Below are 20,704 nucleotides of genomic sequence, written 5' to 3'. Positions count from 1 at the left end.
AGATCTACATATGTTCTTCTAAGGACTATCATTGCTGGAATTACATAAAATGTTTTCAGTGTTTAGCCTCTTGGCAGTGTCTATGGTATGTTGTTTCTCCATGCAGCTGAGCTGGGTGTTTCTGCCTTTGTGTCACCACATTGTGGGACTCTGGTTTCCTTCGGACCTCCTCCTGTGTGCAGCTTTTTCAGTACACATGGTGCATGCCAGTGGCAACATGAGCATTTCAACATCTGTGCCCCCAAAAAAACTTGTGGTTGTGTTCATTATTACTGGTGTTGACAGACCAAGCTCTGTCTGCAGGCCAGCTGTAAATATATTTAAAAAAAAATGCAGGCATATGTCATGATACTGGAGCAGCAGGTATTAAATTAAATTTCCATCTGTTTAGTCAGTATTGAAACACACTTTTTAGCTAATCTATTTATTTTTATGGGACACAGAGATACAACCTTATCTGATATTTTGTTTGCATCATATTCTTGTTGTTTCTTTCCACCTAAAAAGAAAATATGAAATAGCAGAGCTATCAACAGGTAGAAACTGGAAAATGATGAGATGTAAGATAACTGGTTCTTGCTGGTGGAAAAAATAGCAGGCTTTTGCTACCAAAGATTTCCAGGTCTCTGGAAATCTCACTGTTACCAAGATAAAGAGGCCCTTTAGAAGTCTTTTGACTGTTTAGCAAGTGGGTTACCTTCAAAAAAAGTGTAAACTTCATTATTACACCTCTTGCTATAGTGCCTGTTTGTGACAAAACCCAAGCTAGTAACCAAACCAGATCTTTCTGACATTCTAGTCATAAAGAGATGAACTTGACAGGGATTCTCTTACAACCATATTCTCTGTATCCAAAATCAGGCAGTGATTCTGTATAAATTATCTGTCTCTCTGCCCTTTCCAACAGAGGCAGAGAGACATTTTCTCTCTCGTAAATTGACTGCAAGGCAAGCTTAGTATGTTCAATAATACTCTTTATGGAGAGAACCCAATATTTTATATTGACAAAACATACTCAAGGGCAAAGGCTGATTAAAGCCAAACAATTAGGAGCAAGACATTCAAACTGTGCAGGGCTGCTTGTCTGTCCACTGTGTGACGAGGATTGCTCTGTGCTCAGAAGCTGCTCTGAACACACAGCTTAGGCTGCTGTGCTGAAATATGGATTTACTGAAAACCCTGCTTGTCTGGCAATGGCTCCTTCACCTGCATAATAAGATTAGCAGAGCCACTTGAAGGACAGAGAAGCTTTGCTAGCCAAATGAAGATTAGCATCTTTTACACTGGCAAGCACCTGAATTAGACAAATATTTTCTGAAAAAGAAGACACACACAGTATTAGAACCAAGCCAAATTCTTTATTATCTATAAGTTCTTGATTTTCACTGGGGTTGCCCAGTTTAGAATAAATGCAATTCACAAACCTGGCTGAACTATAGGAACTAGTGAATAATTAATATTTAAATGCAGTTGAACTTGAACATTTATGTCTAGAGAAACTACTGCAAAATGTCTCAGTTTTCAAGAAAGGTAGATGGAAAACTCTGCTCCACCAAACTATTTCTGCCATAAGTCTGCAAGAGAAAACTCACAAACCCACAAAACACACTTTCCTTGTACTGGAAAATGAAATAGACCTAGAAAGTATACAGATAAAATAAAGATGCAATATGCACAATCATGAATAAAAATAACAAAGAAATTTCACTATGGCACTAGGTGACATGAGCTACACTTGTTTTATGAATAGCAGACACTTGGATACTTTATGCCAGCATCAAAAGTAAGAAAACCTAAAAGAGAACAGAAGTATATTGCTTTTATGAATGTGTCTTGAAGCAATTTGCTCTTATTATGTCAGCATGAGTTACTGAAATTAACTGGAATGTCAAGAGACTTTAGGGAAAATACAGTGAGCTATTGTCAGAAGTTCTGTGGTGAATTCAGGGGTTTCTGGTCAGTCACTCCTTTTTCCACTTAGATTCTTACTAGGTATAGGCAAACTGAGCTTTTCTCTACTAGTTTATGTCAGTAGTGACCTGCAATGCACTTTCACTGACCAGAGTTTCTCCTGAGCAAAGCTTGCCAGTCAAACAAAATTACTTGGTGGTTCTGGGATCTGGACATATATATAGACAAGGGGATTAATGGAGACTACTACCAAGCTAATTTAATGTGTACCATAAATCAGAAGTGAAAGTTACTCTCCCGAGGGGTGCAAAAGGACCTAGTACATTAAAACACTTTGATACCTTTGATCTTCATTGTTCATAAAATGAAATATTTTCTAAACACCTTTAAACTGAAACTGAAAGATACACCACTGAAAGTAACCCCGGTCTTTCTAACCTTTCTTTTTTACTAAATGTGTAACTTCAATGCTGTCCTAGATAAAGATATGTAATTGTTTCACAATGTTCAAAAATCCTTATCTGAAATCTGGTTGTATGCCTAATGGGTGCAAAATCATTATTTTCTTTAAATAGTTCTCTACTTGTGTGTACAAGGAGACTGCTGTATTCCCAGTTACACTGCTAATAGTTTCCAGTTTTCCTTCAATTGATACTATGTAGATAAGAAAAGACTGTACATAGACCCTTGCCCTTGAGCAGAGCATGCGCCCATGTAAGTGGGAGATCTGCAGAGGTTAATGGAACTGTCAATTTAATATTACCATTCCCCGTTCTGTGATTTCTGCTTGCAATTAACTACATGTGGCATTTATTATAAAATATCTAACTTATTAATAACAATTATGTTTAATTCAGCCATGCAATCATACATATACATATTTAGCCCTCAAATTGCATTGATATTTTATTTTAATTGACTCACTGTTACAGGGTGTTTTTTTTTTTATTAATGCCTGGCTGTATTTCAAACAGCTTCTGTGTTTATGGATTTTGGTCTGTCTAAAAACTCTTTGTTTCCATAGTCATTTATTTGAATTTGATTCTTTTTTTCCCCAGTTATCCCAGTTTGGGAAACCACAGTAAGTAAGTATTTCAGCTGCTGACAGAATTTTGGATTCTTTCTTTGTTGCATATGTGAATAATGGCCTTTAATTATAGCTTTCATAATATGCTTTATGAAATGACAAAATGAAGTGAACAACACTGAAAAAAAATAAATATATATATATATATTTACATGTGAAAAAAAGTAAAAATTCAACCCCTACTCAACTTACGAAAACTGAATGCCAGTGCCTACCCAGCCTGACTAAGCAGTCACAGTGAATCCATACAGTTACTCATGCCTGCTTCTGTGGATTGCACTGCAGCCCTGGCATCACAGGGACCACCGTCAGGCTCAACCCTCCTCTCAGATGTCTTTTGTTTGGAAGGTGCAAATCTGCTGGAAACTCAAATAAATGTGATGAAGTGTCTCATTTCCTCTGCTCCCACTTCCTTGGTGATACCATCAAAGCCATGGCCTCTATGGGAAAGTGAATAAATGCCACCTACACAAGATTACTCAGATGTTGATATATTTGCAATGATTTTAAGTATTTAAAAGCTGAACACTTAATTTTTAAGGGTTTTTTTAATCTCTATGGACTGTGATGTACAGGGTGATTCAGAGTATGACTCAGAATGCCTGAACTAAAGCAGTTAAGCACATAATTTTAGGTGCAATCCAGCTGGCCTCAGTCTAGGCTGGTTACATCCCTCCTTAAGATAAATGTTTCAGATGGTTTTAGATGCGTCACTTAAGAATTTCCTCCCCACCAGCTGATATAATGGCTGATTTATATTGATAGCTTTTAAATGACTCTAAATGAAACAGATGAGCTGATGTCCTTAGACACCTAAGTTAGGTGCCCAAAGTAAGGATATATGACTGTCAGTTTAACTGTTTCCCTTTAGATACACAAAAAGGCCTCTCTGAGGATCACTTAAAAAGAGGAGACTTCCTTTAGGAAACCTCTGAAAAGGCCAAACTTCCACTGAGGCAAAACATCACAGCAATAATCAGCTTCAAATAGAATGAAGATACCAACAAGATATCCTTCTACTTCGTTCTTCCAAAGTACCTAACATTTAAAAAATGCTTAGACCTAGGGCTGTTTAAACTGGGAATTGAGTCAGGGAATTCTGACAACAGTTTTTGTTACAGACTTTTGATAGCCCTATTGTTGACTTAGACTCAAAAGTGACAAGGCAAAGGAGAACAAGGTTATAAAAAAATACAATTTTGGAAACAGGTTTTTTCAGTCTAAACTGGAGGAAGAACAGAATTCTTAATTTCTTAATTGTGAAGCAATATTAACTGGTAGACCTCACACCTTTTCAGGGGAGATGGAGAAGTCGTTTGTGGTTGCCTCTGCTGATGAACATGAGACATTTCACTGCAGATATACCTGATAAACTTTGGGTTGATTTTTTGGGATGAATTATGAGGAAATTGCTCATGGAAATGTAATTCTAGCCAAGAAAATTTTCCTGAGAAAGGCATAATTAAATACAATCATAGAATCATAGAATCCAGAATGTAGTCCTGGGTTGGAAGGGCCATTAAAGATTATCCAGGGATAAAGGCAGTTCCATGGAGGGCAATAGTCAAGATAGCTGAATAACAATTCCTGGCAGGTGTTATAGCAGTTCTGGAGGAGAAAATGTCTTGCCAAATTGGAACAAAAACATTTTGAAATTTCCAAATTAAGAGTTCTGGAAAATAATTTTAGCAGTGAAAAAAAAATTGTCTCATTTTGAGTTTTTACATCAATATATGTGGAAGACAGCTATTGCTTTTGCTAGTAATTTATTGCTGTTGGTTATTGTTTCTTGACTGACTTTTAACATTTTATAAGAGGAAAGGAGACATTGTTATTGCCATTGCACTGGCAGAAAAATTGAAACCTGATTTGAAGGGCACTCCCTAAAGTCAAGCAAGGTTATTGTAATGACCACTGGGGAAATTAAGAAACCTCGCAAAAATTTAGAGTTTTTTTTGCTAGGGCATCTGTGTCTTGAAACGCTCTACAACTCTTAGTTAAACTAAAATTGTATTACATAACCTGATTGATTTCAGGAGTTAGTAAGTGACTGATTTTCTGTTCCCTTGGTAAGCAATAATTCATGCAAACAGATTGACTGAGATTTTGCAGTGCTACTGAAAGGAGGAACCAGTGCTTGAGACTCTTTACAAATTAAATGACAGCATATAGGGGAAAAAAGTTATAAAAGGTGAACAGTGCTCAAAATATAATAGTATTGAGAAATCTAGGCTTATTCTTTTGAAGCAAATAATATTAAATGAACTGATAATAAAAAAGGCCATTTTCAATTATATGTGGAAAGAAAATGGACATTAATATCCCAAATGAACCCAAATAAGTAAATTTATGAAGTAATGTACAAACAGAAAATACCTGACATCAAAGCCATTTGTAATTATGGGATCATTTAGAAGGAACTGGAATAAAAATGAAGAGAGATAAAACGTTTTAGAAATGCAACAGAAGTTTTGTCAGTTTATGCTGGTTTTAAAGGCTATTTTTCTGGAACAGATTTGTGTTTAGCTTGAGTTCTTATGAAATGCAGTATCATGACTTCTTTAAACAAACTCTACATTTTAAACTACTATTGAGATCAATGTCAGCAAAAAGCAGATTAAATTTAAGAAAAAAAGAAAGGCCCTAATTAATCACATAAAATGAAATCTTTTGGATGCTTTAATTTTACTGTGGAAAACCAACATAGGGTGTTATGCTCATTATTAAATATATGTGTATATAATGTTTACTCTGTTGTATCAACTCTATTGTATCACTATGGTCAGAAGAATGAATTCTGTAATTCTTTATGCAGTGGCATAACAGGAAAAATTTCTTCCTCTTGATAGGATGTGGGAATCTAGGAAGTTTGTTCCAGAGGTGTATTTGTCTCTCCTAACTTTAGATACCAACACTGAAATCCACATCTGAGCTAATAATTTTAGGCACATTTATCATTCTCCTGACCCACATTGGATGTCTACTTTAGGATGAGGTGAAGTCTGAATATAAACCCAAAAGGGTATTTGGAGATGGAAGCAAAATCACATACTGTGATTATAGAATTGTAGCCCTGCGAGAGAGAAAATTTCCCCCTCTGCTTATAAAACTTTTAAGAAAGGTGTAGGAAATTAACATTGAAAATCAAGATGCCAGTATGAAAGTTTTTCAGATATGCTGCTGTCTAAAAATAGTTAATATTTTAATATTAACTACAAAAACTTTCGCATTCATATGAAGATTAAAGTTTGGCACAACAATTATTTCTTAGTTTTCAGCAGTTGAGATTCTGCAAAGCTTTCCATGAGGAGGTTTCACAGATGATTTAATAGCACCTTGAAAATATAACACACTACTTCATAATGTAAAGGGTGCCATGAAATATTTAAGTATCAATGGATTAAGATGGAAAATGCCAAACGACTTTTCTTGTGGAATCATATCTCAACTATTTTGGATCCATTTTAAATCTTAAGGGATCCACCTAACACCATTATCACTGAAAAAAATGATGCAATAGTTACATCTGTACCAAAATTGCTTTAACCAGGTCTTGAATTAAAACCCACTTGTATTATAACTGCAGAATATGAATTCCAATATATCTGTAATGGCAAAATCTCCTGAAAAGCTATTAACCAGAAAAATTACTTGGCTGAGCAAACCAACCTACTAAGCAATTTTATGAAAATTAAAATTCATTTCCCACACAGTGTAGTAGCTGGTTTAGCTACTACTATAGCTCCAGTAAACAGCTTTTTCTGTTGATATTTCCCCTTTTTAAATTGGGAGAAGCAGTCATCCTATTTCTTTCAGTTCAAGAGCCTTAATATCAGCTGAGCAAAAGTGCTGAGGATTTGTGAGAGACATTTAGGTTTTTATTTCATAATTGTCTACCTGGTAGAACCACTTTAAGCCGAAACAACAAAACACACTTTTCACAGACTTTCTTCATATTCCAGTGGAGAGGGGAAAAAAAAAGAGTGATTTTTGCTCAGAGACCACACAAATTGAAGAGTCAGTCAGTATTTGAGTACTGTTATTCTACTTAGGATGATAGTGTCGCTGTGGCTGTTCAATCTGTCTTGAAGATTTCTTCAATATTTTGTGAAAAGATTACTCTGCATAATACAAGTAACCAGCTTCTGCTAAAAAGCTGTATATCACAAATTGACAGATTATCTGTGGCACAGACATTTCCAGCCTACAAGTACTGGATATTAAAATAGGCATTAGCTGTTCAGTAGCATCATATTTTTGTAATAAGCATGAGGTTAATGTGGGTAGAAGGTGACATGTGTTGGTTAATCATTTCAGAAAAGATCTAGAAATATGCAAAGCACAGCTATATTTGTGATTAATGTGGCAGGAAGGGACACAGAAGAACTGAGGAATGCTGCAAATCTTTTCAGTTTATAACTGTTTATTTTCATTATGCTTTTGGAAGTCGGCGTAAAACTAATGAAGTGAATGTTACTTCTTGCCAATTGAAGTCTTCACAGAAACTGACCTAAATGTCCAGAAGGTACCTTTGTGTGTCCCAATAAAGAGATTTTGGAAACAGCTCAATGAAAAGGATTCAAACTGCCTTGAAAATTATGTGCAGTAACAATTCAAAAGAACTAATCCTAGTTTTTTTCAATTACTAAAACCTCAATTGAAAATCAGCCCAAAGTATTCCTGTCTTAAAGTTTGAAGTACCTTTGACTCGTAAGATAAATGGAAAATTCTTTTCTTTTCATTGTACCCAGGAGATTTTATGTAGTGTATTACAAAATGGCAGGAAAAAATGCTTAGAGAAGTCATTAGGGAAATAAAAGTGTTTTTCAACTAAGATGTGTACAATTTAAACAATAGTACTGCATTTGAGAGATAATTAATCAATGATGCCTTTTGAATTCTGAAAATAAATTTAGAAGAATCAAATATGCCATGCTCTAAAAAATGACAACTTTAACTGTGCTTTTTTTGTTTTGTTTTTCAGACTATGCTTAAAGAGTTTTTTTTCCAAAGGCAGTTTCCTAACCATGTACTAATAATTATGTACACATGGATAGGCTTTGAGAAAACCATGCAGATCTGTTCACCTATGCATTACATGGATTTTTTTACTGATTCGTATTATTTCACTTCCAATAAATGCTTTTAGCTAAGGGTGACTAAATTTTTTGTCTTTAAGAACCTGCTTTGAATTACCTATAATTGCCATATTTAAACAGTTCAGACTGATATGTCCCATGACAGATATCTACACTAAGACGAACAATTTTTGGAAAATTCCAGCAAAAATAGCTCACCAGTTTTCTGTTTTAAAGAAAGACTTTTTTCTCTTTCCTTTTTCTCCATTAATGTGTTATTTTGAAGCAGTTAACTTGAATATTCTTGGTATTTTTTAAGAAATCTCTTTACACTTTACAATGGTGTCTTTGTATGGGTCCAAATGAAGCTTGAGGTAAAATCTTAGCAACAATAAACTCTAGCAACAAAACAATCACACACACACAGAAAAACTCCCTTCCCACTGATTTTATTGGGAGTGAAATTATGCCATTTGGATTTAACAATTTCATACTAACTGTTAATCTAAGTTAAAATGTTTTATATTTGTACCTGCTTTCTGTTTCTGTTTCTCCTCTTTTGTTGCCTTCCTCCAGGCCCTAGCACACGATGCTTAAGGCAGCAGGTGCAGGGATCTGGGGACCTACAGGAGTAACTGTATAGATGGTTCAGTCAGCCTGGTGGTAAGTACAATGTCAGCACAGGGTCACAGTGACAGGAAATCCTACCTGACTGAGTTATTTTCTTTTACAGGTGTTACTTGAGGGAAAGAAAAGAAAAGAAAAGAAAAGAAAAGAAAAGAAAAGAAAAGAAAAGAAAAGAAAAGAAAAGAAAAGAAAAGAAAAAGAAAAGAAAAGAAAAGAAAAGAAAAGAAAAGAAAAGAAAAGAAAAGAAAAGAAAAGAAAAGAAAAGAAATCGGTAAATAATATTCGAATCAGTATTTTGACACTAAAAATTAATCTTCGCAAAAATTAATTTTCAAAAAATATTATCTGAATGAAATAGAGAACCATCCTTAAGATCTACACGCAGCTATGCTTTTTTTTTTTTTAGGCAGCAACATCTTTAAAATGTAACGTATTGTCATGAGAACTCTTCCATCTAATTTCTTTAATTTTCTTACTAACTAAAGTACTTTTTCAAAGCCGTATTCCAAGCCTCTGGGGAGATCTTCTTAGGAAAAGCAAAAGTGAACTTTTTAAAGAAATGCTTTTTGGCATTTATGGTTAAAAGTTGTGCTATTATTCATTTAGAGTCACTCATAATATGTTTGGCTTTAACCCTACCAAGAGAAAGAAAATTGTGATTCCCATGTAAAATTTGCCTTAGGGTAAAAATGGGAGAATATTTTAATGGCTCTACAGATTACAACAGCCTAGTGCTCACAAACTAAACCTCCAGTTCAGTTCACACTGAAAATTTATATGCTTAACTCTGGTCACAGAAACATTTGTAGGTTGAGTCTACTCTCATCTGCTGGGTAGCCTCATGTCCTCAGAACACGGAAAGAGTGCTCAGTGATTACACAAACTTTCTTCCTATGGCACCCACTCCACATGTACATGGGCAAGTCTGTGCATGGAGAAGACAGTGCTTCATTATGGAGCTTGAGTAGGGCTAAATTGTTCCCTTGTTCAGGGGAGCTTCAGTTTAGTGAAATAAGCCTAGTTTTAGAGTTCAGAAAGAGGCTTTAAATGGTTAAATATACATGTAAGTATTTGTAGGATCAAAAGATCGGTAGAAAAGAGAAAATTAGATAGAAAGTAAAAATAACTGTAGATAACTGTTTATCAGGTTAGGCTGTATAATGTACTAGAAACACATTCTTGTCATGTTAGAGGTATATAATTTGTTCTCCTCTACCAACACTTCACATATATTCTTTCAGAAGGGTTCCCATCTCTGATTTTGAATCATAAAGTGACAAAAGACTTTCATTTTACACATTAGATGTTCTTTATAAGCTTTTTGGTTTGTTTTTTTAAGAGAACCAATCAGTGTGTTAAAATGAATGGAAATGTACTACATCTCATAATATTCAATCACCACTTAGCAGACAAATAATGAAGATGAAAGTTTCTTCATTTTTACTATATATCCCTCCTTGGTCAAGGTTTGCCGCTTCAGCAACTCTCTGAAAAAGTGATGTCTTGCAGCATGCTCTCAAGGGCATTAGTTTTGGACTATTTCAGATTAAAGAGACTTTACTGAGAACACTTCAAAGAATACTTTCTCTTCTACATCTAGAAGGATCCAGCTTGAGTGACATCTGACACGTGTTGTGCTTGAAAAGGTCCTGTAAGGGACATAGGGTGAGAAGACAGTAATGGCTTTACAGATCAGTTCAGAAAGAGCATGCCCCTTCAGCCTTCATGGTCTCATCTGGATGCCCATCAGCTAAGACAAGTGATTAAAACAGTCTTTACTGCTGTTTGACTTTATGCCCAGATAAAGCGCATATCTCTCCAGTCTCTCTAAGCTTATTGCATCACTCTGCTTCTGTTCTCCATTGAATCCTAGCCAATTCTCTTTCTCAGAAAAGACAATTGGCACACACAGCAACTAAGAATCCTCTTATTGCCTTATTAAAAGGAAGTTGCAGCAGCATCCTTTGCAATTATACAGTGCACCAGAAGGTACCACACCTAAAGGTCAAACATTAATTGCTTTTACAAGAAGGATTAACCTGATCAAACATAGATACCTCACTAACAGGTATCTATAATTGATGCAGTCACCCCCCAAACATATTTAGGCTGTGGTTTATCTGACCTATTTCAGTTAGTTACTTTAGTTGGTCACTCATGTCCTGCAGAACCTTTGACTCTTTCCATTGACACCTCAACTGAAGAGAGACTTCAATATGTATCTCACATGAAGGCATCAGCTGCGGCGAGGTGTACCTGGCCCGTAGGGTCAATGTCCGGCTAGCAGAGGGCAGTGGCCGACACCCAGCTGCATAAACTGCCAGTCCCCCTCAGCGTCTATAGGCTTCGGGCTGGGCTGGCTTGCGGACTGTGGACTGATCTCACTGCCGAAGGGAGGAGAAAGGAGTGATGCACTCTCTGAGGGTGAACATCGGTTTATTGATAGAGACACCAACAGAGGAGCACCACCCAGGGAATGGCAAGGGATGCAGGCTGGGACAGGGTTATAAAGGGGGAGGGTGTACAGAGGAGGGGTTTGCAAGGAGCCAATGGGGAAGGGTGAAGGGAGGAACTTAACATAATTGACATAAGGGGGAAACCAATAGATACAAAGGAAAGGAGGGGCCGTGGGACCACAGCCAATCATAACCCCGAGTAAGTGGAAGCTTCTGGCAAGTGGGGAGGAGCGGGGGTGATTGACTGGGCCCAGGGAGGAGGAAACAATATACATATATGGGTAGGAGAGGAAGGAGAAATTATATAACCAAGAAAACTGACACCCCCAATGGCGGGAGTGCCATGGGGATAACTTAACTGGCAGGGCTAGACGGGGGGGGGGGGGGGGAGGGCAGAACCATTTACATTTAACAGGTGGAAACAATACATAAAATAGGGGAATAATACAATAAACTTAATAACACACTACAACAATCAGCCTATTTAAATGTAGGTGAGGTAAATCCCGTGCTGATGAATGTGTGGATCAGAGCAGGCTGTAAAGTCAGGTGGAAGTTCTGTGTCTGTGTGTGATTAGATGGAATGCTTTTATCTGGAAATAGTAGAAAGAAGTTCCTTTCTATCTTTCTGGAAACAACCGAGTTAGTGGGTACTCTGCCTTTGAAACTTGAAATTGACTTTTACAAAACACCCTTTCAAATTACATGAACTTTAAACTAAATGAACTTTCAATTTTAAATTAAATTCACTGGGTTGGTATTTCTACAGATGCAGTAGCTCTAAAATATTAATGTATATAATCCTTTTAAAATTTCAGAGTTTCAGAGTTGCTTCATTAGCACTTATACATAGAGGTCATCTTCATACTCAGAAGTAAAAATAAAAGCCAAAACATTCACATTAGAATGTCTGAGAGCGTTAAAACAATATGAAAAAAGAATAAAAAATTCAGCCATGAAGGCTTATCAAGTTTGTCATTGTTTTAAGCACCCAAGTCTGAAAATAGAACCTAGTTTCCTTGTTGGTTTATGTAAGGACGTTTCATTTGGGATAATTTCTTTGTCAGTTGAATAGTCATGCAGACTTTTGTTGTACAAAAATCTTTCTGAAACTTAAACTTTGTAGGAAATAACTTATATTTAGCCACAAAATCTTCAGCAGAACTTTGAATCTGCAAATTCTGATTATGTATATATGATAATTCTGCATGTATGGATACATGCAATATTACTTCTATGTGTATTTTCTGGTATGTGGTATTCTAGGAAAATGGAACAATAAATTAAACTCCCATAAATGCCTGGAGTCACATAAAGCATATGAATTTGATACAATTTGTACTTGTTCTCTAAAGGAATGTTAATCTTACTTAACTAGTCTTTACAGGAAGAAAATGGACTTCCTTATTCATTTGCAGAACTAGATATTATAGTCAGTGGTTTCAGGAGTAAACATATTCAAACACTTGACAACATAAAAGATCAAGTAAATGTGATTAGTATTTTATCTTACTTTGCTGTTTGGGGGAATACTTGTAAATAATGCTATCTTCTAACATAATACCCTCTTGTGGTATTATGTGACATATGTGTATATATATATATGCATATTTGTGTGACAATAACTTACCAGGCTGAATTGATTTTATAATTCAAAAACTATTTTAGATTCCAGTGTGAAATGTGGTAAAGGTTTATTTGAATGAGGACTTGTAAGTAGACCTAAAGTGCATTCAATGCTAATGATTCTTCAACTATATATTCTGTGATCAATGGGATTTCATAGTGGCCCACCCCTGAGAACTGCGACTGTAGAATTTCATTCTTTGCTATGTACTAGCATCAAGCAAAGGATTTTCCTTTCCTTTCCTTTTTTCTTTCTTTTTTCATGTTTGTTTTCACTTATGAAAACATGTTTAATTTAATTTCATAGAATAAAATAATGAAAGAATGAAATAAACCAAAAATTTGATGTCTGAAAGAGGTAAAAAGAGAGAAATTATGTAAAAAATTATAAGTCACTATTTTCTAAGAGGATCAGTGTTGGTTAGGTAGAAAACTACACAGAATAATTAAAAATTATATTTTCCTAAAATCCCATTACTCTAAGCCTAAACATACTAAGACAACCCAAATTTTGTAGGTTTGGTTTATGTCATATTAGACCCTAGGACCAATTAATTTTTAATTTATGAAATTTTATTAATCCTATCACAAAATAAACTAATTATCAAACTTGTTAGTCAAATCAATTTAGTTTGTAATATTACACTTTTTAAAACATTACAGAAAATTTCAAAAATAGAAGAATTTTCTTGTATTGCCAACAAGTTTGGGAAAGAATGTATTACAAAAGAAATGTTATCAACTTTAGTGAAAAGCACTCCTATTTTCATTCCTTTAGGAGGAATATATATTGTTTTATAGAATTGGTCATAATTCTTTGGATGAAGAAAGATAATTTAGGTTAGGAAGAGGGGTTTTTAACCATCTCTTGAAATCTTGATCTGGTTGATTCTCTGCCCCCTTGTATAAATTAGAAAAGTCTAGAGTCAACAGTAAGAGTAAAGGCATCTTCCTTCTCACTTGCTGCCTTTGACTGGTAGAAGTTACAGTACTAACATTAAACCTGTCACTTCAATTTTTTTATCTGCAGTGGATGCTGAAATTAATTTTGAGTCTTCTGTGAGTTACAGGAGAAACATAAAATGTTCCTTTGTCTCAGAAAGTGAGACCATGACAATTTTCCTGGCTCTCTAGATAAAATTTACATTTAAGAAAGAAGTAAAAGAAGTAACATCATGGCATCAACCCCTTGATATCGTTAGTGGCAGTGTCTTTCACACACTTTTATTTCCAGGAAAACAAAACCATATCAGAAGAAACAATCCTTGCAAGTTTGTATTTGTACAGAAATAAATTTATTGTGAGAGTTTAAGTGGGATGTAGCTCTCAGCATCCTTGAACACTGTAGCCTAGGTAGGCCAGATTGTTCATCACCATGCAGGACCACATATGTGTGTCTTACAAATCTGACTTGTGTGTCTACTTGCAGAAGAAGAGAGTTCAACAGTAATGGAGTTCTGTCTTGGAATAGTTTCCTAGAGAGAATTCAATAAAAGAATAGATCAGGTTTGTAGATATGTGATATGGACACTTACACAACGTTATCAGAAAGCATCAGCTCACTATGTAAGTCACCGTATGCCTTCTGCAAAGTAGCAGATCCAGGTCATGATGATGAGGTGATGTGGTCAGAACAGCATTTATCTCTGTAAACTCACCATACAAGCAATAATTTTAAATTATTGAACTTAAAGGTATCTTCAAAATAAGTGAATGCAGAAACAAATCTGAGTTTCCATCTTGCTTCAAGATGAGCATGATGGAACACCAGTTTCAGTAGGATTTATTTCTAAATATTATTTCCAAAGTGCAAAAAGGGAGGTTTATTCTTTGTACAGTGTTCAGTAATGCAGCAAAGAATTTGCAGTCTCTATTCTCAGCAGAGAACTAGGGGCTGTTTAATTCTATAATAAAGGAACCACTTCAGACTACTTATAGTTATTCTAATGTCTCTGTCTCTAATGACATGCTTTAAAGCTGTAGTTGATTGTATTGTAAGATCTTGAGTAATAGGACAGCAGTTTTATTTTGGCTCATGGATCAGGATGAGAAAAATCAATTTTCTGTCAAGAAGACAGAACTAGTAGTGTAGAAGAAAAATCTCTAAATACGTATATTGGTTTTGTGACAGCAGAAAGTTAAAGAGGAATCAAAACATAGGGACATGCATATTGTATGCCACACTACATAGATGACACATCAGAAAGAGTTTAGTTTCACTGTCTGCTGAAGCAAACAAAGTAGAATAATAAAGACAATTGTACTTCAACGCGATGGAGAACAGGGCCATGTCTAATATCTCAATGAAAATTTAATTTTAAAAAATCCCATTAACTCAATAAAAAAAATTCCTCCAGAATAATGACATCTGGAAGCTATAACTTCCTTTGTGATTTAATTATTGTTAACTATTGAGCAATACATCCTGTTTGCATTTCAGCTCCCGGAGTTTTCCCAGACTTGCGTACTGGAGGGAATATTACTGGTACCACAGCAGGTGGCACTCTTTCCTTCATATTAGGTCTGAATCTGTCTCTTCAGTCACAGAGCACATAAAATAATTGAAAGTATTGTATTTCATGAGATCTGTGAAATTGTGTTCATAACAAGGTCTGTTGGCTGAAGACCAACTTGAGGGTCTCTGAGTCTTATTACTATTCCAGTACCTTCCCAGATACTGCTGAACTGGTTTGCTGATGCATAGCTAAGTAATTTAAAAACAAGAGCAAGGACAGCTAGGAAGTGGATTGTAGAGACAAATTGCCTCCTTTCTCTTTAAGAAAGTATCATGTCCTTGGGTTGCTATTTCTTGGAACATAAGTGAGAGAAGACAAATTAGTAAGTACCTAAGGTCCTGCCTCCTAGGGAGATAAAAAGTTACCTGTCTGTGTGTCTCTGATGCAAACAAGAATAGGAAGCATTTTGAAGGTGCCTTGGTAAGAAAGGAGTCATTTCACTGGGGACTTAAAGAGCTGTAATCTCATAATTTGCTATCTAAAGCTAGAGTTTATGACAAAGCCATTTTTTCCACAGTGTACCTGTCTGTCCTGGCTTTACTTTATGTCTTCCACCTGGATAAAAAACTCTTAAGTACAGAAATGCTTGTGCTGCATGTTTAAAAAGAGTAACACCCAACTATCCCATAACATATAGTACTGGAGCCTTGATGCTAAAATGTAGGATATGGACTTTATGGTGTGATTGATACAAACGTTGTATCTTGTCATGGCAAATTCAGCCCATGTCGGGGGGTGGATGGGGTAGGAATAATTCCTATCATATCATGACAAGATAAGCTGGACTCATGGTAAGTAGGAGAAATATCTTTTCAGGACTAGGAGCTTCTATTCTGTTTGATATGTGCAAGTTAATTGATTGCATGGAAACTTGATTGAACTCTCTTTTTTGTCCTAAAATTGTGTCTGTGAGCACAGGAGATTAAATGTGTGGTGGTTATTTAAGAAGAGATTACTACACAAGGGTGAGGCATCTGGTATCATTAGGACAAATTGCATTTGCAGAATTTAATTATTTCATTAAACAGTTTCCCATTTTGCATTTTCCATACTTATCTTTATTGAAAATGAGATGTACAAAATAGATTACATAAAATTATTGAAATTAAGTATATCAAAATTTGAGATTATTTATGTCCAGAATCAAACAGCAGAATAAATAACTAGTCCAAGATGTGTCTTGAGGTTTTACCTTTTCTACCAAGGCCTTCTGCTTTCCCTGCGCCTTCTACATGAACTAGTTTAGCTGCATTTTCTTACTCCAACTTGATAAATATATTGTTCTAGAAATAAGAGAAAAATGATTAAATTGATAGTTATGAACCTATTCTAAGGTAATGGTGTTGAGTTTTTATTAAGTGAGGTGAGGCCTTGAGCTAGTATATTCTGGAGTTCTTTTTGTGTAGACATTTTTTCGGTTGTCAAAATGAAATTGATGATTTTGTTTGCTTTGAAAAACAAATTTATTAGAATCATAATGTCTATTGTATCACAGGTTTCTACTGTCTATCAAAATCACCACTCTTTTAGCACAAATATTTTGCAGTGGATAAAGGCAACCTGAAAGCATCTAAAATGTAATAATTATTCCACTAATCAACAGGTTGACTTTGCAAGCATCTACTGAATTAATTTTCTTAAGAATACATTTGAACTGAAAGCTGTTTGTTTTGCAGACTTGAACTGAATTTTGTCTGTGGGTCTAGTTGCATACAGAGGCATCAGTCTTACTAAAAAGAAAAATTTTAAAATCAGAGGAATTTAACTTCTGTGTACTGCGCTGTAGTATGAAAGAAACCAGAGTAATTCAGCCAAATGTTGTACAAATTATGCTTCTTGCTCCATGAGCAATGCAGTGATGGAGAGGTAATAACTCTCATGAAGAAGAAAGCTTGTATATCAGTGCACACACTTGGCTCCCAAAATTCAAGTCATTCAGCTTTAGCAGCCATGAGGATGAGGTTGTTGGGAGTTGCCCTCTGGACATGGGGCTGAGGTAGCACCCGTGCTTCAATGTGGTTTGTCACACCCTGATGACTGAAGTGCATTGACTCTTCTGCCCGTTCTTTTAGTGGGAATTAACTTTGTGGCCTCAGTTTAGAAGGATACTTAGTTCACAAAATGTCATATTGGGTTCTTCCTTGTCACAGTGGGTACGGGAGCTGTGACAAATGACGCAGACTTACCATCAGCTGCTCCTTGAGGCAGCTGGAGCTAGGAGAGCACAGTGATAAGGGTCAAAATCTGCTCAGGACAAGTTCTTTCATTTATGTCACATTTCCGTACTCCCTAGGGCTGGGCTAACAAAACGGTAATGACTCAGTGACAGAGAGATTAGGGCTGTTAAATGAGGCAGTGTGAATCACCTCCAACAATTTATAGCAATGTCTTCAGTCCAAAATGGAGTACTTAAGCTGAGTGGTTTTGGACAGGTGAGAACAAAACCCTCCTAATTAAATAACTGACCAGTGCACTGCTGGAGTTACTGCTGAACACTGGAGATTTTCACTCCTTTCCTTAGTGTTCCCTTGATGTTTTTTAAAATGGTGCCTCTGCCCAGATCTCTTTGTTCTTTTTAAAAAGTGGAGGGGGGTGGATGGCCCTGAAATGTGATTTATGTCAACTTTCAACTTACCTCCCTCCACTGGTGACAGCTGGAGTTGGATGACTTAATTAGACTGGACATCTAAACTGCAGTTGGCAAAGTTAGTAGAGATGGTGCTCTCTCTAAATGACAGCAATCTAGAGAAAATATCAATTTTATCTTAAAAGTAGATGGGATAATTCAATATTTCTGAATTAATCTTCTTAAGGTTGAAAATGACAGGAATGAAAAAGAGGCAGAGGCTCTTCAAAAATATGGAGACCACTGCACTGTGATATGGAGAATTTTAAAGAAAATTGGCCAAGAAAATAACTAAAACGTGGAATGAGATTAATCAAGTCATATGTAATCCTGCAGGAGAATAAACTTAAAATGAAATAATATTAGAAGAGATGAAATGTTTGTGCATTTTATGTGGATGATTGTATTTAAAAAAATAGCAGAGGCTGTAATGAGCAGTAATTTCAATCAGAGCTTCAAAAGCAGTACTTGAGTTGCTGAATAGCAGTTCTAAATATGGTAAACAGCAAAAGAGCCATCTCCTCTATGGTAAAATTAAAAAGGTTCATTGAAGCTAAAGATGCTATAATGACTTACATCAGCTGAAGAGCTGCCCCATGAAGTTTATCAGTTCCATATTGAAATATAAATTGAAAGACATGTATAATAATCACTTCAGTTGTTTCCTGTCAGACAATATTTAAACCTGCATGTTGTATCAAAAGGCTGCCTCATCCAAATGGGTCCAAGAAGGAAGCCAGTGTGTGGAGGGGAGGAACATCAGAAGAAAAAAAAAGAAAGAAATTGTCTATTTTGCGGGTGGAAAGGAAAGAAAGGCTAACTACTCCCTATTCTTCACAGCAGATTTTTAACACAGTGCTTCAGCATGGACTTTGATTATACACTAACACATCTAGGCTAATCTTCAAACAAATAGTAATAAAAGAAAAGGATGCAGGCATTAGCATCAGATTTGCCTAAACCACTTAATAATCATGTTGCAGTGCTCTGAACAAGCTGCAAGCTTGAGACTAGGGAGCGACAATAATCAGGCATCATTGTCACAGAGGCAGATGCCAGTCTGGAAAGTTACCACAGAATGAATCAAATTAAGCCTTTGAAGCTTGGCTAGTGGGAAAGGAAATTAGAGGACATATTGGTGGCTTTTGGCTACAGCAAATTACAAGATTAGTTACTTTTTGCATTACTTCATGGGGATATTCTTTCCCCGGACATAAAGGATTCTGTTTATGAATACCTCCTCCCTTATAATGAGGAGACATTGACTTCCTCAGTTCTTGACATCGACATTTCATCTTCTCTGTCTTCAATCCTACCTTGGATCACTCCTACCTTCAATCACACTTGGTGGCTTTATATATATATATATATACACATATACACATATACACATACACATACACATACATATACATATACATATACATATACATATACATATACATATACATACATATATATATATCTGTATTCAAACATATATACATATATATATGGATTTAAGATATGTGGATCACTTTCTCTAAAAATCTTGCAGGGATCCAGTTTTTACAGAAAACAATTTTTAAGGTGACCTCTCAAATTCCTTAATGACATAACCTTACGGAAATAAATTAAAAATAATCATAACCTCCTTCCCTGATTAGGATAGTGAAAACAGTTGGTGGCATGTATCCTTTATGTAATAAGTTCCTCACTAATTGTGGAAAGTATTATTTTCAGCTTAAACTTTTCTTTTTTTTTTTCCTAATCACAAAGTAATTGCACAATATATGCAGACAAAAAAAAACCAAAAAAACCACAAACGAAAACATCACTACAAGGAAAAGAACACCAGTTCAGATCCTGTACCAATTAAAAAAAAACAAAGGGTTTTAAAAATTATTTCAGGTAGAGACTTAAACAAAGTGCATATAGATTTCTACTTTTTATTGTTATGGTGCTTTTACATCTCCTGTTCTTAAATCCACCTGTGTTTTCAGGGTGCAGAAAGACACTTGGCTATGTGAACAGATTACTTCAGAATATTCCTTGGAGCATTCACTGGTGAGAACCAGGAAGACGTAATGCTGTGAATCTCCAGCACCATGGGTGCTTAGCCATCTCTGTACTGTTGAAATAGATCCATCCAATTCTGATTGCAAGATCTGGAATGAGACTGCTGTCTTCTCTGAATGATGTTTTCGTTAATGTCGCCATCTTATGAAAAACATGGAAGGGAGGAGAAACATCTAATCAACTCTTGACCATTCAAATAACAAAAAGGGTTTTAGGAGCTGGGAGAAAATGCTGGAGGTGAGCAGTTAAAAGAAATGTGGCCATGTCACATGTTCCTTTTGTTTGTTTTTTTTTTCCACACTAAGTATTAGATATCCCAGTTGAAGGTGCTGCTCTCTACCCTACTAGCATGCTCACATGTACAAAAATTTTTGCATCATCACTTTAGGACAGAAATGTTTACAATGCAGTAATATGGGGATATGTTGCAAAATGCAGGCGTTCCAGAACATGGAATATGCCACATAAATGGCATCTGTGGCTCTGAGCTTTTAAAGGTGAATAATAAGTAATTCTAGGTATGGTAAAAGATGTTACTGTTATCAAATACAGGAGTCTGGCTTTATTTCAGTACATCTTTATATTGAGTTAATGGAAAACAGATGGCCTATTTATGGAAGTTGAGTAATAAAGGACATTTTCACCCTTATGATGTTCCCACTAATGGGTAAAATGAACCACTTGTATTATCTTAGAAAGCTGTCAGCTTTGGATGCTAG

The sequence above is a fragment of the Zonotrichia leucophrys genome, chromosome 1, assembly GCF_028769735.1.
Source record: "Zonotrichia leucophrys gambelii isolate GWCS_2022_RI chromosome 1, RI_Zleu_2.0, whole genome shotgun sequence".
NCBI classification, from domain to species: Eukaryota; Metazoa; Chordata; class Aves; order Passeriformes; family Passerellidae; genus Zonotrichia; species Zonotrichia leucophrys.
Note: the sequence above shows the minus strand (reverse complement) of the source record.